We start from the raw sequence: 14,450 nt of genomic DNA, 5'->3' as shown, positions 1-14,450 counted from the left end.
ATTTAAAATTTTCCATGACTGCCACACCTTGGATGAGGCACCCCACCTCACCAAGTCCAAAATAGCTGAAATATTGGACAACCAGGCTCTATGGACATTGTTTAACGAATCGAGGCCTATGGAGGACGAGACTGTAATGACTACCCTAGCTTTACAAGATGAAGGTTTCGATCCAACCCGGTTAATCTCTCCTGCATCAACACTAGAAGAGATCGAGAACGGATGGGTGAAGACATATCAGTGGGTCAACGCAAAAGGAATAGAATTCAAGATGAGTATCGGTGAAGGACCAAAGTTTTACGAGACTAAACCCAAGGCTTGAGCCATATAGAGCACCTTAGTAAAAAGCGCCTAGTAGTTCTTTAGATTGGTAGAAAAGAAAAAATAAAGGCTTTAGCTGATCCTAAGACCCCTTATAATATAGGTTAATTTTATTTCAGTGTGTTTTCCTTACTTTCCGAATTAATAAAGGCGTAATATTCCTCCTAAAACTTTATTTCTAACACTAAATGAGCACCAAACGTACTTGCAAAGAGGCAGCCCACTCTAGGCCCAATAAACAAGGCCCACTCAGTCTTGAATCGGGACATCGAAATTCATCAAAATGAACCACATTATCATATTACCAAAACATAAGGGTCTAACCCATGCAACCCAAAGAAAGGAAAAGAAACCATGCAAATGTTGCTCAAGAAAAAAACTCATAAAAATAAACACCGCCCCCGGCATCAACACGCACCTCAGCCCACTCAAAAGCCTACACAAAAATCTTCATATCTTCCACATACTAACCCAATTCTCAAAAACGTTTCGAGTCACGAATAGGAAAAATTAATCCGGACAAAAATGCGTCTCACGCTAACAGTCAAAAAAGCCTCCGAAATAGCCTCAAAATTGATTTTAATACGAGTAAAAAAGCAAAAGCACAAAACAAAGAGAAAAGAAATAAGTGCAAGAACATGTGAAGCAAAGCGTCAAAAAACGACCGCCCAGGAATCATTATCAGCCCCCAGGGCTGGGCGCCGATATCTTTGACGCCCCAGCCTGGGCGTTGAAACTCTTTGCCTGCCTAACTTTTTGCTAGAGAGTGCTCGTCATTTTACCCGCACATAACGGAAAAATAACGAACACTTGGGGGGTACAGCACGCATCCAGATATGCGTACCAAAAAATAGCCTATAAAAAGAATTCCATAAATTTTTTACGCGGCTTCCTTCACTCATTTGACCGATTAAATAATATGTTTCCACCTCAGGGCATATCTATTGAAATCCGGCATCCTAGAATTTATTCTAAGCTAGAACTACGCGCGACCTGATTCTGACAAGATACGTAGGCAATCCTTACCAAGGATTCGGTCCAATATAAAAAAAACATATATAAATTGTGCAAAAGTGTTAGACATATATAAAAAAAGAAGGAGAAACAAAAAATGAAAATAAAATAAAACACGCCTTTATTAAAAAATAATAAGAAGGAAAACAAAAGTGCTAAGAAGGAAAAACAAACACAACTGGAATAAACAAAGGGCACCTACACCCTAGCAGGAACTACACTATTCTAGTTCTTCCGGATCATCAAATAAAGTCTTGTAGAGGGCAAGGTTCGCAGGATCCACCCCCACAGTTTTCTGCGCTGCCCCTATATCAATCTCCATAAGAACCGGCTTCTGGACACTAACTTCCAAAGATGCCAAGACTTCAGAAACATTCTCAGTTACAGCCTGCTCAGCCTCAAGGGCACAGACAATGGCGGGAGAAGGATTATCAACATCAACTAGATTAGTCACTGTCTCTACAGGCGGCTGAGCCTTCCTAACACATACATTGCTCCGGCGACGATCTCCGCGAGAGCTTGCATTTCTTTTAGCAATGGCAGACCCCTTCATGTTAGGCATCTTCTTAGGCCTAGAACTGGAACGGGGAGGAACTTCCTTTCGCTTTCGATCAGGACGAGCTTTCACAGTCTTAATACCATGGGTGCGAGGATTGGCAGAATCACGGCCCTCATATCTAACCCGAATACGAGGTATCAAAAGCTCAGCCGGCTCCCCATTTCGAGCCTCGGTCCTCACAGCTTTATCATCGAAGCTCATCCACAACTTATAGTTTTCAGAAAGACCCACAAAGCCATTTGTAGTTACGGCCCAACGCGGGAGACCATCATAATACTTAGCCCATGCTTGAACCCGTGCTTGTGAAAAGGCCGCTACTTTAGGTGGTACCGTATCAGAAAAGGGGATGGTCTGCCTTAAGCCGTATTGACGCATGACTCGGTAAGGGAAGATATAAATGGGCCGGGATAGCCCCAACAAAGAAACATAAACCAATACATCAGAACCCCCCGTCATAGTAGTCAGACCCCACCACGGTACCACCCACTTAATAGAACAGATACCATGAGTAAAAAAGGAGGCCCACTCGGCCTCGTCCTGGCCTCGATGCAAACACTTCCGGTTACCCAAGGCTATAGGGCGATAGTGTTTAGGATCGGCAGGAATTTCTAAGAGCCTAAGTCGTTCCATGAGCCAAATCTGCAAAAAACGGGTACGATCAGATCAAAAAATAATAAATAAACAAATGAAGCCTGGGGCGCAGTTTCAACGCCCAGGACCAAGCGCCGAAAATTCTAACGCCCAGCCCTGGGCGCTGAAACTCAGCTCCAGGCAGGACGAGTAAAAAAAGAATGCAAAAAAAAATGCGCAAGGAAAAGATCGATTACCTGCAGTAATAGGGGGCTCCCCTTAAAATATTCAGATTTGGCATCCTTCTTCAGTTCATCCGCACTCAGCAAAGTCTCGGCAACAACCAATGGTATGATAGAATAGTAGCTTTCCATCTGGCTAATCAAGGGGATCAACCTTATGTCACCGAACTCACCATTGTTATTCGACAGCAAATAATGATTCAACAAGCAAAATACAAGGGCTCGAATGTTCAATTTTTGTTCAGTCATATTTTTACTAGGTCTAAAGTGGTGTTTTACAAGCTTTTCCAAATTAACCTCATCGCCTACAACAATCTCAGCAAGCATGTTAGCATCTAGTCCTAGGAAAGCCCCTATGGTTGTTTTACCCTCTTCAATGGTGCCAGGAGTGGCAGGAGTAGCATTAGTAGGATAACCAAGGATCGCGGCAAATTCGTCTGGCAAAGGACATATTTCGTTGCCCCGAAAGACAAAAACATGATGATCGGAATCCCAAAAGCCTAGGGATGCATGTAGGAAGTTATAATCAATATTAATTTGTTGTAAGCCTAAAAGTGCCTCTAAGTGGTATTCTTTCAACAAAGCCTTGTATGTAGGAGTAAGGGCTCGTAGCCAATGCCTAACAGCCCGTTGGAGTGAGAAAGGAGGAATCGACATAACGAAAGCAAGGAGTGATTAAAAACGTAGCAATTAAAAGAGAGAAGGAAATTGAGAGTGATAGAAAATAGGGACGTATCTAGCCCCTATATATAGCTGAAGACATCAAGTGACATCCTGATCCCATTCGGAAACGCGTAAAGAAATCCGAAAACCAAAAATTGCCAGGAGAGGACTTTCAGCGCCCACGGCTGGACGCCGAAATAATTAACGCCCTTCTTTGGGCGCTAAAAATGCAACCCAAGGCTCAGATTTCACAAAACGAGGAACAGGAAAGGACTTAAAACCGTGTCGCTAGACACGAGGCCCTATTGCAATTAAGATCAAGCCCAAAAGCACCTTTAGCACTCAAATATCAAATGAATGTTAAAACTTGGTCAAAACTTAGACTCGTCTCAAGGAACATATGTGTACACTTTTCAAAACAAATATGAGCAAAATAAATATCAAGGTCATTCTTCGAAACACCAAAAAAGATATTGTTAAGTCGTTGGTTTCTCAAAAATGAAAAATGTTTGTTTGTCAAAAGATTAATCCGGGCCAAGCTAAACCGAATATTATTGGAAAATAAACTTTGTCGCCCGGAAACTGAAGTCGCACTCCACGACTTCGTCAAAATAGCATAACACCATAAAGGTCACTCGCACATACGTGCATGACCGCAGACATGATTAAAAGACGTTATAAGCTACGTACCCCTCTTGGCGAAAAATGACCGACGAGCCCAATTGCTAGGGGGCTCGCGAAAAAATATATAAGAGTGTGAAGGTTAAAATCATGTTCCCGGACTACGCTATACACAGTCCCGTGTTTGGATAATCTAAAAAAAAAACGATATTTCAAACAAAAAATAATATCGTTAACAGAAATATACACAGTGTGGGCCCACTTATAGGACACACTTAATCAGGAAATATTGCGACCCACCAACAGGTTGCAAACACAAAAGCCCTTCTACATAGGAAAAATGAAAAGAAAGTAAGAAATTCAAAATGGGCTCGCCCACCTTCAACAGGCGAGGTCTGCGTCACTAGCCGCGCAGGTCCTCAGTTTTCGAAAAATAAAGTCTTCAAATTTAAAATAGGCTCGCCATCTTCAGCTGGCGGGGTCTACGTCACAAACCACATAGGTCCTTATTTTCAAAAAGCACAAACAAATTTCAAAATAGATTCGTCCACTTCAATCGGACGGGGTGTCCACCCTTAGCGGACAGGTTCGCCATCTTCAGCCGGCGGGGTCTACGTCACAAGCCGCGTAGGTCCTTATTTTCAAAACATCAAAACAGATTCGTCCACTTCTATCGGACGGGGCGTCCACCCTCAGTGGACAGGCTCGCCATCTTCAGCTGGCGGGGTCTGCGTCAGTAACCGCGCAGGTCCTTAGTCGCTGCAGCGATAACTTTTTCCTGGTTTTCCCTTTTTCCAAAAATTAAAGGATTGGTTTTCCATTTTTCCAAAAAAGAGCGATGTGCTGGATTTTCCTTCGTTTTACGTCCTATAAAAACAAGGGGGTTTTCTCGTTTAGCTTGCCCTGGAAATGAGAATCTTTAAAAAACATTTTTACCTCGTGTTTGGGCTTGGCCAGGCCCAATTACACCTACTTTTGTCCCCATTCCCGAAAGGGAAGGTTCGATGATGAGAACATAAATCTCCACTTGACAACGCATCTCCTATAAAATAACGAATCTCAATTCCCCTTTTCATTTCACCCGAAACCTGCTATTTATGGAAACCTGGTAAAATAGTAACTGCCGTAATGGGTAGTTGTTAAAAGTGGTAAGTCATAAAAGATAGAAACCTGTCAGAATTAGGTGTTGCACTCCAACATAAATCCTAAATGAGATAGAAATTGCGAGAGAATCCTATTCCTAATACGATTCGAAAATAAGAGTCACGTATTGATTGAAATCCTAACGAGCCTAGAGTTCGTAACGGGCCCAGACGCATTCCGTCATAAAATTAATACGCATTAAAAGACTCAATTAAGTCTCATACACTCCGGATTCTAAGAATCCTAATCTGACAAAGAAACGGCCCAGACCCTATTTTCAACGCCTGGCTCTGGGCGCCGAAATCTCCGGCGCCCAGCCCTGGGCGCTGAAAATACCCGGGTACGTGTTTTCTCCTAATTCCTCGTGGATTAGAGTTCTATAATTTTATCTTTCCACGAACTCTTTTCTATAAATAGGGCCCTAAGTTCGACGTGAAAACACAACAACACACAATTATTATTCTGAGTATTGACTCTAAACCCCTAAGCCTAAGCCTCACGCTGCGAAACTGATCATGTGTTCTGTCGCAATCGATCCAAACATCGAACAGAACGTATCCTGTCCCGTAATTTGAGATTCGTTAAATAAAAGGAGAAATAGCAAAGTCAAAGTGGTTAGTTTCTGAAAACCGTGACGCACCTCTCAAGGGTGCGTCGTAATGTGTCCCTTTTCCATGGTTTAATTGCTTTCCTCGCCCTTTTATGAACTGTCAAACTAATTAAATCTGATTGTTCTATCACGCCTAATAAAGATAATATGTTGGGAAATTGGATTATCATGCTAGGTCCCTTAAACAATCTAAATCAGATAATCGTGCTCGATCTAGTACTATATGTTGCATATTCTTAAAATCAACTCAGATTAGTTTAATAGTTAACGCATGTCCCTTCAATTATTTATGCTGAGCTAGTAAGGATATCCTGCCTCTGGAGTTATCGAAGAGCGAGTACTCCTCTCGGTAGTTACAGTCCCCCGAACCCTCAATCTCTACCTTGCGGGTGTATGTTGAGAGATCCCCACACCAGGGATCACAAGGGAACCTACGGCCGTCGTGGTCAAACATAATTGCACTCCCTTTATGTCACGATAAACGGGTTTTGTCAGTTTTTCTCATTGTCGTTAAAAACTGAATGGCGACTCCTATATTACTAGTCAATTGGGTGTAAACTCACAGGAAATCCAATTACACTTGATTTGACAAAAAGAAACATCACACCCACGAGGGACAAGGTCACGCATTAGCCTCGTGCTTTTTCGACCCCCTCACACTGTCAGAACTGCTGCTCCCAGAACTGCTGCTTCCAGAATTGCTGCATAGAAATAGCAAGACCATAAATTTATTAGAAACACAACGAGAAACAACCATTCTTAAGAAATCCAGGGGGGTTGGAAAGCTAGAAGGTGAGGAAACATGAACAAAGAAACAAGAATAAAACTCACTGTGCAGAAGAAACAATAAAATTGATCATAACCATGTTGAATTGAGCCATCAAATTCTACACCTAACTCAAGAAGAAAAGTTCAGAATAATGCTCTACTTTTACCAAAAAAAATTGAGTATGATTCTACATATATGTTTGCCAGACCAAGAAAAGGTAACAACTTTCAGGAAACATCTGCTCTAAAACAGTAAACAAGACTAGTTGTATGTGACTTCCATATAAGATTAGCTTAGTGGAACTGAACTTACACATATATTATTAACTAGACACTCTATAATAGAAGATTTCATACAATTGGTAGCACCCAAAATTCATTTAGAGTGTACTAAAAACTATAGTGACAGTATTTACAGCAGCAGCAGAAACCATGACATCTTCATGGCCACGGACCAGGCGCTCAGTGAGGCGAGAAGAAAAAATTGGCTTCATTCTGTATTACCACCTCGAATAAAGAATTCTGGAAGATCTTTTAGATGCAGGGAAGGACTACGTACTAATTGCATGAATCTGATATAGAAAATATGGAACTGTATTAGCAATCTTCATTGCTTTACTATTAACATTTCTCTTGTCTATAGAGAAAATTTTCTTAGATGGATAAAATGACTTTGGTGAGTGGATAACTTTTATTTGTACACCCTGACAAAAAGTTATGTAAAATACTTATAACATACGGAGTGCAATACAAAATTAAGGAGATTATTTGAGTGACACAAGCAAATAGGGAAGACATAATATTATCCCCTTATTTCCATGGCTGACAAGGCTAGCCATTGCCTGAGTAGCGAAGAACCTGTCAATCATTTCATCAGATTTCAGCATCAGTGCAAGAAAAGGTATGACACGGACAATTGCAGGGTCACAAGCAACACTAGCATCTTGGAATAGTATAGAGAGGAGCAGAGCACTGATCCATACACCCTCGGCATCTTCAAACTCATCCTGTCAATGTAAAAGAAGTAGCTAAATATGATCATCTTTGTCATCAGATATCCATCAAGAAATCCTAACTGACAATCAGACATTTTTAAAGGATATAATTCATAGCATCTTAAAATAACAAAACCGAATTGCACCAGAAAAACGATATATCAAAGCATTAATACAACTATACAAGTATTTGCAGAATACTTAAAGAAGCTCTTCAATTACTTGACATGAGATAATAGGAAAGGATATGGCTATAGAGTTACTGATACACCACTCTCTATCATTACAGTGCAACTGCAGACAAGAGAATCCAAATGATCCTTATATTCATCTATACTAACAAAAAGACAGCAACAACAAGCCATTAGATTAACTTCTGAGAATAGTCAGCCAGAATGCATCATGTATCTCATTCTTCATGGACATGATACAGTCAGCTAAGTTCCAGAAGCTTGCAAGTACCTCTACATGATTAGTTGAACACTAAACCTATACAACACAATACAATAGACCAAGCAAAACATAGTTCTCATAAATCTATCTTTGATGAGCATGATACACCAGTTGAACATACTGTAGAACAAGTTAGCACCCAGGCCAGAACTTGAATTCATCAACAACTTGTGATTCCTATTTGTTAGATATTGTAATAAGATAATATACATTTACAATCACAATATAACTAGTTGTTGAACTTGTTATTTCCCTTAAACAACCCCAACTAGTAGTAGGAATATTAGGACAACTAGTGCGATAATAAATCCTGGAGGAATACAGTATGCAAAAAAAGTTAAGTACAATAACTAAATGTAAATTGTGTTAGTTAAAAAAGCTAAATTTATACCACAAATTAATCAAATTAACTAAAATTAAGGCAAATAAGAGCTAATCCAGCCAAAAGTTCACAAAACTTGCACCAAATAAAATTAAAAAAGAACTAATTATTCTACAGCATAAACAAATTAACAAACCCAATTCAAAAAAATCAAAACCCACTTTAGACAAAAAAAAAAAAAAAAACTCAATCAAAATTAACAAAAACTTATAAAACCCCAGAAAGCCAAAATCAATCAATATTAAAAATCTAGGACAAAAATAATATCAACAATTATAATTCAATTATAATGCATAATTAAAATTCAATCATAATGTCTACAATTAAAATTAAAATGCACAATTAAAATTCAATAAATATCAAAATTAAAATTCAATACCTAAGAGAGGATAGAGGACAATGAACAATGGAGGCGGAGTGGGCGGCGGCGGCTGTGCTGTGGGAGACAGCCGTGGGCAGCGACCGTGCTGTGGGCGACTGCCGTGGGCGGCGGATCTAAACAAGGAGCGGCAGAACCGCAGGGGAAGCAGGGTTTAGGGGAACCGCAGGGTTTAGGGGAATGGCAGAACCGCGGGGGAAGCAGGAAGGAGTGCAGCGCAAGGGGAACGTAGTGAAGAAGTGGGCGACGACAGTGACGCACTTGATTGAGTAAATTGCGTCGTAGTTTTACTAATCTGCGACGCAAATGACTCTGGAAGCATCCTAGTGTCATTTGCCTCGCAGTTTAACAAAGCTGCGACGCAAATGACTAAATTTTATGCGAAAATTTGTCTTTTGCGTCACATGTTCAGAATGGCGACGCAAATGCAGCGATGCAATTAAACGTTTTTCCACTAGTGTTCGTAAATGTTTGTTTATTTTACGTGAATTTTGGTTGTTAAGGTGATATTACGTAGCTACGACGCTATTAAGTGACGTTTCGAACCTAAAGTAGAATATATTAATTTCAGGTCGCGTTCTAGGATGACCATCAATAATGACCTAGCTGCTGCTATTCATCTCTTGGCAGAAAGGCTAACCCAGGAAAGAACTGTGCGTCCCGATTTTACAGGGGACATGTTTGAAAGGCTTGCGAAAGTTAAGCCACCATACTTCAAAGGGCAAGCAGACCCGACCTTCCTAAAAAACTGGATCAAGGAGTCTGAAAAACTATTTGGGGCGGTAAACTGTCCTGAAAACATGAAAGTAGGTCAAGCCGTCCTTTACCTAAAAGATGAGGCCGATCTGTGGTAGAAAGAGAATGGAACTAGGCTAAGCATTGTTGAAGGATTTAATTGGGACTCATTTGTTGTTGCATTGAGGGAAAAGTTTTATCCTCCTTTTATAACTAAACGAAAAGCACAAGAACTCATAAACCTTGGGATGGAGAGTATGACCATCGCTGAATACTATAGCAAATTTATAGCGCTGTCGAGGTTTGCACCTGAGGTTATAGCCACAGAGGAGATAAAGGCTCAAAGGTTTGGGTTGACCGATAAGATCCAGTTGGGATTAGATGGGGAAAATTTTACATCTTTAGATAATGTGTATGAGAGAACCGCCCATATTTATGGTTTGCAGTCTAGAAGAGACAAGAAAAATGTGGTTGGGGAGAAAAGAAAAGAGTTTAATGCTGGGAAAAACCAAGGGAATTTCAAGAAAAATACGAAAGTGAATAGGAAGGAGAGTGGAAATGGAAATTTTCAACGGAGGAACAATCAGGGGCACAACAATAGCAACCAATCGGAGAGAGTGCATCACTGTAAGATGTGCAGCAACAACCATCCTGGTAAAAACTGCAAGGGCGAATTAGTGACATGCAACTATTGTCAGAAAAGGGGGCATAGGGAGTATGAGTGCTTCACCGAGCAGAAAAATGAACAAAATGGTAATGGAAGTGGAAATCAAGTGAGGTTTAACCAGTCTGGAAGCCAAGATTCAAAGCTTAGAGGGGCACAAAACAATCAAGGAAACTATGATAAGCCTGCAAACGATAACAACAACCAGAATAAGGCTCCAGGAAAACTGTACATGATGAGTCAGAATGAGGGTGAACGATCTGACGATATAGATTCTGGTACTTTCCTATTAACTACGTACTAGTTAAAGCATTAATTAATTCGTTGGCAACTCATTCTTTTGTTTCGTCATCTGTTCTCAAGAGTCTGAATTTAGTAGATTTTGAGGTGATTGATTTACCTGTTAGTGTACCTACTGGTGTAACCATAAGGTGTACCAAGTTGTTAAAGAACTTTCCTTGTAAGATAAAAGATTGTGTTTTCCTTCTGATTTGATAGAGTTTAATCCTGGAAACCTGGATGTAATTCTGGGGATGGACTGGCTAAGTTTGTACAAGGCTAAGGTAGATTGTGAAATTCAGAAAGTAAGTTTAAGGAACCCTATTGGAAGGTTGACCTCATATATATGTTTTGAGAAGACCAAGAACCTTTAGTTATTTCGGTAATGTAAGTGAGGAAATTGATGAATAGGGAGTGTGAACTATTTTTCTGAAGTGTGTTAGAGGTGAGTAACGAAGTTGGAGTGAAAACCGAGGATGTTGCCATTATGAGTGGATTCATTGATGTGTTTCCGAGTGAAATTGCAAGTATGTTACCTGTTAGAGCCTTTGAGTTCACTATAGACTTAGTTCCTGGAACGACGCCTATATCTAAAGCAGCATATAGAATGACACCTCCCGAAATGAGCGAATTAAGACACAATTGCAAGAGTTGTTTCGTTAAGGGGTATATTAGGCCTAGTGCATCACCATGAGGAGCTCCTGCGTTGTGTGTTAAAGAGAAAGATAAGAGTATGGAATTATGCATCGATTTTAGGGAACTAAACACCATCAAGAACATGTATCCTTTGCCTAGGATAGATGACATATTGGATCAATTGAATTGGGCGAGTGTGTTCTCGAAGACTGATTTGTGTTTGAAGTACCACCAATTGAGAATAACTAATAAGGGCCTAAGACCTCATTAGGTCTCGTTATTGTCATTATGGGTTTAGAATAATGTCTTTAGGGTTAACCAATGCACTGCCATAAGTATGTTATTGATGATATCCCGATTTATTCAAGGAATGAGAAAGAACATGACAAACACTTGAGAATTATATTGGACACGCTTAGAAAGAATTTATTTTTAGGAAAATTTGTAATTATTAATCCAACCTTTGCCCGGTTTTCTTTAATTAAGCCTACCTATGCGATATTTCTAAATAATCCAACCTTTATGACCCAACTACTATTATTAAGCCTAGATGACCGATTATCTGCTACAAAGTCAACGTTAAAAACGTTGACAACCTAAAGTTGGTTTCCCTCCTAAAATATTGGACACGTCATCATCACTTGCCACCTAAACAAGGATTTCATTTTTTTTCAAAAAATTCTTAACCCTTCTCTTCTCTGTACCGTGTTTCAATTCCTCTCTCCTCCATTACTGCTGCTTCAACCACAATTATACTGGTTCATGACATCATCAGCGATTTTCTTGTGGAAATAGGTGACTTCATCCACGCGCATTCAAATTTCGTCTCCAAAATCGTACAATTGAAGGTGAACTTACGAACCTTAGCGTTTTTGTTCATTTTTTGGTAAATTTTGAATTTTGGGCTTCCTTGAGGGTCAGTTCGTAAAAACCCGAGTTGTTGCAATAATATAGTTTTTTTTTTTATGTTGTGGGATGTTGGTTATTGTGGTCTTGTTGAAAATTTAGAAAGAAAAAAAAACCTTGAATTTGAAGAAGATCCAGGTCCAACAGGCAATTGCAGGCAATTGCTTTACCCCAGCCATAGCAATTGCTGATTATTTTTGATGAACTTCGAATGGAGAGGTATGACCGTATGAGGGATCGACAATGGTGGAGAAGAGGTAGAAGAGAAATAATGGAGAGGAGTGGAGGGATGAAGCAGAAAATCGCAGAGGAGAGAGGAACGAAAATTAAAATAGCAATTAAAGAAAATAAGGGAAAAAAAGGTAAAAAAAAATTATAATTGTTATATGCCACGTAAGGGTGAATACCGCCTATAGCAGGTTAGTAACTTGTTAGGCTTAATAATAGTAGTTGGGTCATAAAGGTTGGATTATTTAGAAATATCGCATAGGTAGGCTTAATTAAAGAAAATAGGGCAAAGGTTGGATTAATAATTACAAATTTTCCTTATTTTTATGTGAATGAAGTATACAAATCTTGAAGTAATGTGTGTATAAGTGACATCGATGGAAAAGTGAGGACTAAGTTGATTGAAAACTATGTTACGTGAGGGAATAAATTTAAGAGAAGATTCGAGTGGTCCAGGATCGTTAGAAATCATTTGGCGTCTTGAAAAGATGAAAAGAAATATATGAATTGGTGAAAGAGCTAGGAGTTGTGCCCAAAAGTTATACATCCATGAAAGGCATAATGAGGTTTGGTAAAAAGGAAAAGTTGACCAGAAATAGTCTCTGTAGATCCTGCTAAGATTCAAGCTGTGAGTGAGTGACCTATTCCAAGAACGTGTCTGATATCTAAAGTTTTCTAAGCCTAAATGACCATTAAAGGAGGTTGTGAAAGACTTTTGGAAGAAAGCAAAACCAATGACCAACTTGTTGAAAAAGGAATCGAAATTCAAGTGGAGTGAGAAATGTGAGGAAGCTTTCCAGATTTTAATGGAGCATTTGACCTCCACACTCGTTGTCGCGTCAGTTGAAACGTTACGAGGCTAATTAACCTACTCATGACCTAAAGCTAGCTGCTATTGTGTTATCTGCGAATATTTTGAGACATTGCCTTTATAGGGCAACATGTAAGATCCTTACCAAGAACAAAAGTCTGAAATTTTGGCAATAAGGTCAAGTTGAATCTCGGGGACAACATTGAAAAAGAGTACTGCTTTCCACCCTGCAATTGACGGTCAGCCTGAGAGGACTAAGCAAACTATGGAATATATGTTGAGAGCCTGTGTTATTGACTCTAAGGGTAGTTGAGAACCACATAGATTTGATTGAATTTTCTTACAACAATAGTTACCATGCGAGCATTAAGATGGCACATGTTGAGGCATTGTGTGGAAAGAAGGGTAGAAATCCTACTTGCTACGATTTTAGTGGAAATATAGCATTGGGGACATGATTCGTTGAAAAAGAAATATCCAAAATGATTCCCTGAGATGAGTTACGAGGGCGTAACTCGTTTTCTTTAAGGGGGGTAGAATGCGATAGAAATTCGCGCTTTTAACCTATTTTTATAGCAATTTTATGCATTTTATGCCCATTTTTAGCAACTTATGAATGTTGATGCAAGTAAATAGATTCTGCGCATAAGAAAAAGGTGTTCATGAGTAACACAAGGAATTTTAAGTTGACAAAAGAGTGCACATAAGTTTCACAAGTATTTCTCCAGTAAGAATAAGTTAAAGACTTTTGAAAGATGTGTGAGTTCTCGTGTCAAGTTTCGGGACGAAACTTCTTTTAAGAGGGGTAGATTGTAATCCCCCGTAAATTTAGAAACATTATGTATATATTTTAACGTATAGTTAATTATATTTAAATAGAATTTACGAATTTTAGAAATAAATATGTAATTAACGAATATTTATTTTTATGCGTTTTAAATATTTCAACGATTTATGAAATTAAAATAATTTAAGAATTCGATGTTGAAAAGAATTTGAATTACGAAAACACGGTCGAATTTAGAAAACAATCATAAGCGGTGTTGAATGCAAATACTAAGACTAAGTGTTAATTCTACCCCAATTGGGTGAAGCCCAAATGATAAAGCCCAAAGCTCTTTACTCCTTTCAATTGCACGTAAAAACCAAAAACAAAGGAAAAAAAAAAGCAAAACCCCTTCTCCACTCCAAGTTCACGTGAAGCTTTCTCAAACCCTCCTCCTTCTCTTCGACGTTGCTTCCCTGGCTGCTGCTGCTCAGCCCCGCCGCCACCAGCCACCGGCGATCCATAACGCCGGTAACTCCTTCGTTCTCTCCTTCTCCTTCCTCCTCTTCTCTTTTCGTCTTGCCCTAACCGTTTTGCTCTCCTCCTTAATTTGCTGTCTTCGCACGCAGTCACAGCGGCGCGAGTCTTTACTCGCCGCCAGCCTAGCCGCTGCGAAAGCTCCACCGTCGCACCGCACGGTAGAAC

Source organism: Spinacia oleracea, chromosome 4, assembly GCF_020520425.1.
Source record: "Spinacia oleracea cultivar Varoflay chromosome 4, BTI_SOV_V1, whole genome shotgun sequence".
Classification (NCBI taxonomy): Eukaryota; Viridiplantae; Streptophyta; class Magnoliopsida; order Caryophyllales; family Amaranthaceae; genus Spinacia; species Spinacia oleracea.
Note: the sequence above shows the minus strand (reverse complement) of the source record.